General features: G+C 39.1%; 1 pseudogene; it reads right to left on the reverse strand.

The window, feature by feature from the left end:
- Nucleotides 1–8,984: 8,984 nt before the first annotated feature.
- LOC107978146 lies at nucleotides 8,985–9,372 on the reverse strand (annotated as a pseudogene).
- Between the last annotated feature and the right edge of the window lie 1,771 nt (nucleotides 9,373–11,143).

Raw genomic sequence — 11,143 nt, forward strand, 5'->3', positions numbered from 1 at the left:
AGGCTCTGGATCTGAATTGTAGGTATTTTATCCTTGCATCAGGTGTGTCTACTAAAACTTTAACTCTCCTGTTCTTGGTATAATTAGGAGGGCAGAATGGGATTGTTCATGGTGGTGGGCATATTTTTCCAAAGAATTATTTTGTTTAGAGAGGCTACCATATTTATAGTTGTGCCCTTGAATTCTCAAAAAATTATGTCACAAAAATATTGAAGAAACCATTCTGATCAAGGTAACCCAATCAGAAAAAGGCAAACTCATATATGGATCTAGACACAGAGCAAAATATTACCAACCCACAAACCACACTGTCAGAGAAGCTAGGTAACAAGGAGGACTCTAAGAGAGACATACATGGTCTCCTGGAGAAGGGGAAAGGGACACTATCTCCTGAGCAAATTAGGAGCATGGGTGAAGGGGAGAAGGAGATAGGAGAATGAGAAGAGGAGAAGAGGAAGGGTGAGGAGGACATGAGGGAGCAGAAAGGTTGATTATGGGGAAGAACATAAGAAAACAAAATAAGAGATACCATAATAGAGGGCGACATGTTAGGTTTAAATAGAAATCAGGCACTAGGGAAATGCCTGGAGATTTACAAAGATGATACCCACTAACAATCTAAGCAACAGAGGAGAGGCTACCTTAAATGACCTCCCCTCATATTGAGATTGATGACTGACTTATATGCCATCCTATATCTTTCATCCAGCAGCTGGTGGAAGTAGAAGCAGACACCCACAACTAATCACTGAACTGACATGGAATCCAGTTGCAGAGAAATTTCAGTGATGGGCTAAGTGGTCCAGACAAGGCTGGTGAAACCCACAGAAACAGCTGACCTGAACAAAGGGGAGCTCTTGATTCCCAGACTGATAGCTGGGAAACCTGAATGGGACTAATCCAGACCCCAAGAACATGGGTGTCAGTGAGGGGACCTGGGAAATCCATGGAGCCCCCTGTAGTAGATCAGTACTTATGCTTAGCATAGGTGTGGTCTTTGGGAGCCCATTCCACATAGAAGGATACTCCCTGAGCCAAGACCCAAGGGGTTGGGCCTAGGCCCTATCCCAAAGGATATGACAGACTTGAAGATCCCCTATCGAAGGCCTCATCCTCCCTGAGGAGCAAAAATGGTATGAGATAGGTAGGGATTTAGTTGGGGGTGGGGTGTTAGGGGAGGAGGGGAGACAGATGGAACTGGGGTTGACGTATAAAATCATCTCGTTTCTAATTCAAATAAAAAAATTGAAAAAATAATAAAAAAGAAATAGAAGAACAAACAAAAAACTACATGAAAGGGAGGAAAAGACAGACCAAAAAAAAAAAAGTGTTGTTGATGTACACATGCTTTGCTGTTTGTGTTTCTAAGCCCTTTTTTTCCTGTTGAGAGTATACCATTTTTAAATCACCTACTACAATGCTGAAGACATTGTTCTCCACTCTTAAGTATCTCAGCATAAAATGATTGATTTTACTTCTAGATATGTGGATTATTCCTTTTGAATTGTAATAAACATTGTAAAGTAATTATAAGTATATACTAATTTGATTTTGATTTGTGTGTAAATCTTGGTGATACAAGACTCTATCTAAATATAGGACATGACCTCATTCCAAGAAGTTCCTACATGCTCACCCATATCCCAGGCCTCCTCATTCCCCAACCCGCCTTTACCATTAAACCATCAGGATGCTCCACTTAAGTCAGTATTAATGGATATCTCTTTGTATTGATGCATGGCTATTTCTATTGTGGTTTTCAATTAATTTTCCCTGATAACACATTGTAATGAGCACCAGCTGTATGAGATTACCAGCTACTTACATTTATTTTAAGGAGAAAAACCTGTTCTAAGTATTTTATTTGTTAAATTAAGAGAGTTGCATTTTTGAATTGTAAGTATTAGCTATACTTGGTAACAGTAGGTTATCAGCTATTTATCTGTAGAATAGATTTACCACCACATTTGTCCTTCTGTATTATCTATTACCTTAAAAGTGACTGTGGATGACATTTACATCTAAATATTGGTAAATTATATCAATTGTCTTTTAATAATTATTGTTATCATTATGTTTTTTAAAAGAGTGCCTCTATTAATGGGAAGATAAAATTAATATTTTTCTAATTCCTTTTGTTGTTGTTAACCCCCAATATTTTTAATAAAAATTTTTCTTTTTGCCTTTCCGTCAACCGACCCAGGAACAAGTGAGGAGACTACCAGGAGAGGCAAGACCATCCAGAGTTGTGGACATTGAATTTCAGGCCCCCACACACCACTGGGTCACAAGAGGAGATAGAGAGACCCCACCTGCACCCACTAAAAGAAGATATGGGAAGAAGACAGAATAAGTTTTCACTCAACAACAGAAAGTCCAACATGACAACACCAGAATCTAGGGACTCCACTCCAACAAGATCTGAAAAGCCCAACACAGAGCATGAAGATGAGAGGGGTCTCAAAAATTATCTCAGCAAGATGATAGAGACCTTTAAAGAGGAAACAAGAAAATCCCTTAAAGGAATAGAAGAAAAAGCAAACAAAAAATTACACAAAATCGAGGAAAAGACAGACAAACCAAAAAAATTCAAAACATAAACAAATATCTTAAAGAATCTAAAGAAACCCCAGAAAAAACATCCAAACAAGTGAAGGAAGTTCTTGAAAGTTCAAAGCATGAAAGCTGAAATAGACAGAATAAAGAAAACACAGAAAGAGGCGATGCTGGAAATGGAAAGGCTGGATAAACGATCAGGAACTAAAGATGTGATTATAACCAATAGAATTCAAGAGATGGAAGAGAGAATCTCAGCTATTGAAGTCACGCTAGAGGATATACATTCATCAACTAAAGAAAACCTCAAGTCCAACAAATCCCTAACACAAAATATCTAGGAAATATGGGACACCGTAAAAAGACCAAACCTAAGAATAATAGGTGAAGAAGGAGGTGAAGAAACACTGCTCAAAGGTACAGAAAACATATTCAACAAAATCAAAGAAGAAAACTTCCCCAACCTACGGAAGGATATGCCTATGAAAGTACAAGAAGCTTATAGGACACCAAACAGACTGGACCACAAAAAGAAGTCCCCCCGACACATAATAATCAAAACACCAAATCTATAGAATAAAGAGAAAATATTAAGAGCAGCAAAGAAAAAGACCAAGTAAAATAATGGCAAACCAATCAGAATCATACCTGACTTCTCAATGGAAACTCTGAAAGCCAGAAGGACTTGGATAGATGCCCTACAAGCACTAAGGGAGCAAGGATGTCAAACCAGACTAATGTACCCAGCAAAATTTTCAATCACTATAGATGGAGAAAACAAGATATTCCATGACAAAACAGATTTAAACAATACATATCCACAAATCCAGCACTACAGAAGGTTCTGGAAGGAAAACTCTAACCCAACGAACGTAACTTCACTCACAAAAACACAGGCAATAGATAATCTAATTTTACCAAACACAAAAAAAAGTAGGAGGGCAAATCAACACACAATGACACCACCAACAATAAATCCAAAACAAAGAAGAACCAATGAAATTAATATCCCTAAATGTCAATGGTTTTAACTTACCCATTAAAAAGATATAGGCTAACAGAGTGGATACGAAGACAGAATCCATCCTTTTCTGTTTACAAGAAACACACCTCAATTTCAAAGACAGGCGATCCTTCAGAGTAAAAGGATCGGAAAAATTTTTCCAATCAAATGGGCTCAAGAAACAAGCTGGTGTAGCAATCCTAATGCCTAACAAATTAGCCTTTAAATTAAAATCAATCAAACGAGATGAAGAAGGGAATTTCATACTCATCACAGGAAAAATCCATCAAGATGAAGTCTCAATCCTGAACATCTATGCTTTAAAGATGAAGGCACCCACATTTGTAAAAGAAACATTACTAAAGCTCAAACCACACATAAAACCACACACACTTATAGGAGGAGACTTCAACACCCTCCTTACACCACTAGACAGGACCACCAGACAGAAACTTAACAAAGAAACAAAGGATCTGACAGAAGTTATGACCCAACTGGGTTTAACAGATATCTATAGAACATTCCATCCAAACACAAAGAATATCCCTTCTTCTCAACGCCACATGGCACCTTGTATAAAATTGACCACATAGTTGGCAGCAAAGCAAACCTCCACAGTTACAAAAGAATTGAAATAACCCCCTGTATCTTATCAGACCACCATGCATTAAAGCTAGAATTCAACAGCAATATGAATAGCAGAAAACCTACATATTCGTGGAAATTTAATAACACCCAATTGCACCATTCCTGGGTTGAGGAAGAAATACAAAAAGAAATTAAAGACTTCCTGGAATTTAATGAGAATGTAGACACAACATACTCAAACTTATGGGACACTCGGAAAGCAGTGCTAAGATGGAAGTTCATAGCACTACGTGCCCACATGAAGCAACTGGAGTAAAGTCACATTAGAGAAATGACAGAACAACTGAAAGCTTTAGAGCAAAAAGAAGCAAACACACCAAGGAGGAGTAGATGCCAGGAAATAATCAACCTGAGAGCCAAAATCAACAAAGTAGAAACTAGGAAAACAGTACAAAGAATCAATGAAACAAAAAGTTGGTTCTTTGAGAAGATCAACAAGATAGACAAACCTCTAGCCAAACTAACCAAAAGGTAGAGAGAGCATGCTAATTAACAAAATCAGAAATGAAAAGGGGGATATAACATTGGACACTGAGGAAATCCAGAGAATCTTCAGGTCATACTTTGAAAAACTGTACTCAACAAAATTGGAAAATCTAAAGGAAATGGACAGCTTTCTGGTTAAATATCACTTACAAAACTGAAATCAAAATCAGATAAACAGTACAAATCAACCTACAACCCCTAATGAAATAGAAGCAGTCATCAAAAGCCTTCCAACCAAAATAAACCCAGGGCCAGATGGCTTCACTGCAGAATTCTACCAGAAATTCAAACAAGAGCTAATTCCAGTACTCCTCAAACTGTTCCGCACAATAGAAGCAGATGGGATATTGCCAAACTCTTTCTACTTCTACGAGGCTACAATTACTTTGATACCTAATCCAACAAAGATATGACTAAGAAAGAGAACTACAGACTGATATCCCTCATGAAAATCGATGCTAAAATAATAAAATATTGGTGAACTGAATCCAAGAACATATCAGAAAAATCATCCATCATGATCATGTAGGCTTCATCCCAGGGATGCAAGGATGGTTCAACATAGGAAAATCCATCAATGTAATCCACCATATAAACAAAGTCAAAAGAAAAACCACATGATCATCTCACTAGATGCTGAAAAAGCCTTTGACAACATCCAACATCCCTTCATGATAAAGATCTTGGAGAGAACAGGAATAACAGGAACATATCTAAACATGATAAATGCAATATACACCAAACCAATAGCCAACATCAAACTAAATGGAGAGAAACTCAAAGCGTTTCCTCTAAAATCAAGAACAAGACAAAGCTGTCCACTCTCTCCATATCTCTTCAATATTGTACTTGAAGTGCTGGCTATAGCAATAAGACTAGAAAAGTGGATCAAAGGGATACGATTTGGAAACGTTGAAGTCAAAGTTTCACTATTTGCAGATGACATGATAGTCTACATTAGTGACCCGAAAAACTACCAGGGAACTCCTACCTCTGATAAACACCTTCAGCAAGGTAACAGGATACAAAATTAACTCAAAAAAATCAGTAGCCCTACTATGTACAGATGATAAATCCAATGAGAAAGAAATCAGGGAAACATCACCTTTCACAATATCCACAAGCAACATAAAATATCTTGATGTAACACTAACAAAAAAGTGAAAGACCTGTACAATAAGAACTTTGAGACTTTAAAGAAAGAAATTAAAGATACCAGAAAATGGAAAGATCTCCCATGCTTTTGGATAGGTAGAATTAACATAGTAAAAATGGCAATTCTGCCAAAAGTAATCTACAGATTCAATGCAATCCCCATCAAAATCCGAACAGTTTTTCAGCGACATTGAAAGACCAATACTCAACTTTATATAGAAAAATAAAAAGCCCAGGATAGCCAAAACAACTCTTTACAATAAAGGATCTTCTGGAGGTATCACCATCCCTGACTTTAAGCTCTACTATAGAGCCATAGTTCTGAAAACAGCTTTGTATTGGCACAAAAATAGACAGATAGACCAATGGATTCAAATTGAAAACCCAGATATTAACCCACGCACCTACAAATACCTTATTTTTGACAAAGATGCTAAATCTATACAATGTAAAAAAGATAACATCTTCAACAAATGGTCCTTGTACAATTGGATTCGGACATGCAGAAAATTGCAGATAGATCTATACCTATCACCATGCACAAAACTTAACTGCAAATGGATCAAAGTTCTCACCATAAATCCAGCCACACTGAATCTTCTAGAAGAGAAAGTGGTAATTACCCTTGAACAAATTGGCACAGGAGACCACTTCCTGAACATTACGCCAGTATCACAGACATTGAGGTCTGCAATTAATAAATGGGACTTCCTGAAACTGAGAAGCTTCTGCAAGGCAAAGGAAACAGTCAGTAGGACAAAACGACCACCCTCAGAATGGGAAAAGATCTTCACCGACCCCACATCTGACAGAGGACTGATTTCCAAAATATACAATTAACTCAAGAATCCAGTCACCAAAACACCAAACAATGAAATTAAAAAGTGGGGTGAAGAACTAAATAGAGAATTCTCAACAGAGGAATCTGAAAGGGCTAAAAGAGACTTAAGAAAGTGCTCAAAATCCTTGGCCATCAGAGAAATGCAACTCAAAACAACTCTGAGATACCACCTCATACCTGTCAGAATGACTAAAATCAAAAATACCAATGACAATCTATGCTGGAGATGATGTGGAGAAAAAGGAACACTCCTCCATTGCTGGTGGGAGTGTGAACTTGTAAGACCACTCTGGAAATCAGTATGGCGGTTGCTCAGTAAAATGGGAATCAGTCTACCTCAAGATCCAGCCATTCCTCTCTTGGTTATATACCCAAATAGTGCATGTTCATACAACAGGGAAATATGTTCAACCATGTTCATAGCAGCATTGTTTGTAATAGCGAGAACCTGGAAGCAACCTCGATGCCCCTCAACTGAAGAATGGATTGAGAAAATGTGGTACATTTATACAATGGAGTACTACTCAGCAGAAAAAAGCAATGGAATCTTGAAATTCACAGGCAAATGGATGGAATTAGAAGAAACCATCCTGAGTGAGGTAATCCAGTCACAATAAGACAAACATGGTATGTACTCACTCTTATATGAATTTTAGACATAGAGGAAAGGATTACCAGCCTATAATCCTCTTCACCAAAGAAACTAGGAAACATGCAGGACTCTAAGGGATAAATGGTCCCCGGCAATGGAAGAGGCATGAACTCCTGAACTAATTGGGAGCATGAGGGTAGGGGGGAGCAAGAGAAGAGGAATAGAGGAGAGGAAATGGAGGGGCAGCAATATTGAGTTGGGGGAAGAATAGAGGAGAGCAGGATGAGAGATACCTTATTAGAGGGAGCCACTCTAGGTCCGAGAAGAGATCTGGAACCAGGAAGACCTCCAGAGACCTACAAGGATGACACAATCTGACAATCCAGGCAATGGTGGAGAGGATAACCTAAAAGCCCTTCCTCTAAAATGAGATTGTTGACTTTTCTTTATGCTATCCTAGAGCCATCATCCAGTGGCTGATGGAAGCAGAGACAGACGTCCACAGATATACACTGAGCTGAAATCCGGAATTTAGTTGAAGAGAGGTAGGAATGAAGAGTGAAGGGGTCTGTACCAGGTTGGAGAAACCCACAGGAACAGTTGGCCTGAACAAGGGAGAGCACATCAGCCCCAGATGCTGTCAGGGAGGCCAGTACAAGACTGATCCAGACCACTGAACATGGATGTCATTAAGGAGGCCTCTGCACTCCAGGGAGCCTCTGGTGGTGGATTAGTATTTTTCCCTGGTGCAAGAAGGGACTTTGAGAGCCCATCTCATGTGAAGGGTCACACTCTGGCCCTGGACACATGGGGAAGGGCCCAGGACCAGCACAAGAAGTTTTGGTGGACTTTGCAGAGCCCCCATTGAGGGCCCTACCCTGCCTGGTGAGTGGTGGGTAGATGGGGTGCGGGTAGGTTGGGGTTGGGTTAGGAGGGATGGGGGTGAGGGGAGGGAGAGGGAGAAGCAACTCACATGTGAAACAAGCTTGTTCCCTAACTAGAACTAATAAATAAATTTGAAAAAAATCTTTCTTTTTGTACAGACTTTTTAAAATAGCAAACAAACGCACAAGACAACAACCCTCTATTACAGAGAAACTCTCTCTGTCTCAAAAAACAGAACAAACCTCTGCTGTTTTAATAGTATAGCATATTACAGAGAAGGAAAGGGAATGAAGTGGTGGGAAAATATGGCTAGAAGGCCAAAGTTTCCAACCAAAGTTCAAATCCTGGGACGTACACAACACAAATTTTCAGTGTCATATAACAGTTATCATCTCAATCTTCAATCTCAGGGTCACCTACACACCTAGGACTAAAATGAGACCCAATACTGTAGCTTCTTTGTTAAAAGCCTCAGAAAAGCCATTCATGGCAGTGCGTGCCTTTAATTCCAGCCCTTGGGAGGTAGAAGTAAATAGATCTGCTTTGAGTTTGAGGCTTGCCTGGTCAATAGAGCAAGTTCCAGGTCAGCCCGGGTCACATAGAGAATCCTTGTCTTGAAAAACCAAAAATTACAATTCTAACACATTGACTTCTATGTAAAGAACATGTCACAGACTTCCAATTTCCTAAACACCTAGAGCAGCGTTCTTAAATAACTCCCAACAATACCCCACAGACCCTATTATAAGCAATATCAAAAATTCCACTTGTGGGGCAAATAAAAAGGAAAACTCAAACCTGGAGGCAGTTCTCCAACTTTATTGGACATTCAGCATGTTAGTTGTCATCCACACTGTCTATAGATTTTTGAATGTGGTAACAGGCACATACGTTACCAATGTGTAGAGCTTGTTTGGTGAGTCCATCATCTCCTTTACACTTTCCAGCATAACGTACACGGTCTGGGACATTCCTTATCCCCTTGGCTCAGACAGTTTTATTGAGACTGGTATCAATACGCATATCTGGAGTCCCCATCTCCTTTATGGCAAATTCCGGGATTTCTCTGAGTGCCCGAGGAGCACGCTTCTTGAAGCCCACGCCATGGATGCACTTGTAAATGCTGATGGTGTATTCTCGGGTCACCACCTCGTTGATGGCAGAATGGCCCTTCTTCTTCACGCCACCCTTCTTTGCTGGAGACATTCTGGTGGTCCGAAATTAGAAAGGTTTTTCTTCTAATTCTTTTTTTTTCTTCTTCTCATTCTTTATCCTGTGCATTACTTCATGCGTGTGTGTGTGTGTGTGTGTGTGTGTGTGTGTGTGTGTGTGTGTGTGTGTGTGTGTGGTATATGCTTGTGTGTGGGTCTATGAGATCATCTTTCAGTACCTCTCAATTACTCTTGTTCTTGTTTTTTGGAGACAGAACCTCTCACTGACATTGGAGTTCACAGATTGCTTTAGGATAGCTTGTCAACGAACACTGCAGACCATCTAGTTTCTGCATTCGCATTCAAGATATAAAGGTATGTGCCACAGCACACACCAAATAGTTTCTCTGTGCATTTATAGAGCTTACATCCATGACTTTATGTTTGCAGAACAAGCTCTTCACAGACTCTGATATCTCCCCAACTTCATTTCACCAAATTCCTCGTGATTTTCCTTTTAATGATTAGATACAACACCCATTTTTGCCAAATTATTGCATATGGTATGAGAAAGGGAGGAACACACACACATACGTGTGTGGATTTTGTTTAAGGACATGTATTACTTCAAACTCACTTGATTAAACGTTCTCATTAAGCACGGGGCTGCCTCAGTAAGTCAAACAGCAAAGCAAGTAAATATGAAGCAATGATACGTGGCTCTCACATTTTCCACAAGTGTGACTTCCCTTTGTTCTTCTGCAGAAGACAGGTGTCAGGATGGTGGTTCTGATGCAAAGACTTGGAAGGAAGGAGGAGGAATGGTTCCATCAGGAGGTCATTATTGGAAAGGCCCCAGGAAGAATTCCCAGTCTTGTTGTTGCCTTAGGGAATAGCAACCCCCAAAAGACAGAAGTAGACTGTGCTGTGATTCACATGTCTCTCACTGCCCTTCCTTCCTACTCAATTATGGTAATGCTGATTAGAATTATGATAGAAAGTAAGGTTGACCCTGGCACTTAACATATGTAGATGTCTGATTAGGGAGGCTAGTGATGATTTTCATTAGGTGTTTAAATGTCTACCAGCTAAAGGCATTGAGAATTCTCTGCATTTCTGTGCACTGTTTACTTTAAACTTTAAGGCTTTTACTACCATATAGTATTTATAGATAAATTCTCATAATCTTGATTTTTTTTTACCAGAACCATTATGTGATTGTAGATGACCAGATGGACTTAAGTCTTCACATCATTGTCTTCTGTATTACATTTTCCCCTAAATGTGAGAAAAGCAATTCAGATTTGGCAGGCCTCTTATTTATGTAAATGTTTACTTCATTTCTATTGTAATAGAATAGAGAGACTAGAAAAAAATGTATCTATCTAGTCTTCTGAGGTGTTTAAAAATTTGTCTCCCATCATTATCACATTTGAGGACATAATTTCTTCATATGAATTTGGGTTTTAAATGATTACGTATCTTCTCTGCTTTGTAGCAGCAGATGTTTCAGTAATCATTAGGATATGTTCCAACTGCATGTACCTCTTCTTCCTGAACACATGGCAGGGCTGGACTTCTGGCTTTATGGTTCAGTGGAGACATGAATCTAGTGCAATTGGGAAGGCCAGATCACTTAATGATACATCAGATTTTCCACAAATCTTTCATTCATTCATAATACAGTAGGTATAGGCATATTTTAAATCTATTCTCCATGTGTGGCTACTCTAAGAGGGGAATAACCTTCCAGCAGAACTACTTAGCCCTTCAAAGGAGTGTTCAAAGTAAGTATGAAAAAGGACTGCCACTTTATGCCACAGTGA

The sequence above is a fragment of the Cricetulus griseus genome, chromosome 2, assembly GCF_003668045.3.
Source record: "Cricetulus griseus strain 17A/GY chromosome 2, alternate assembly CriGri-PICRH-1.0, whole genome shotgun sequence".
Classification (NCBI taxonomy): domain Eukaryota; kingdom Metazoa; phylum Chordata; class Mammalia; order Rodentia; family Cricetidae; genus Cricetulus; species Cricetulus griseus.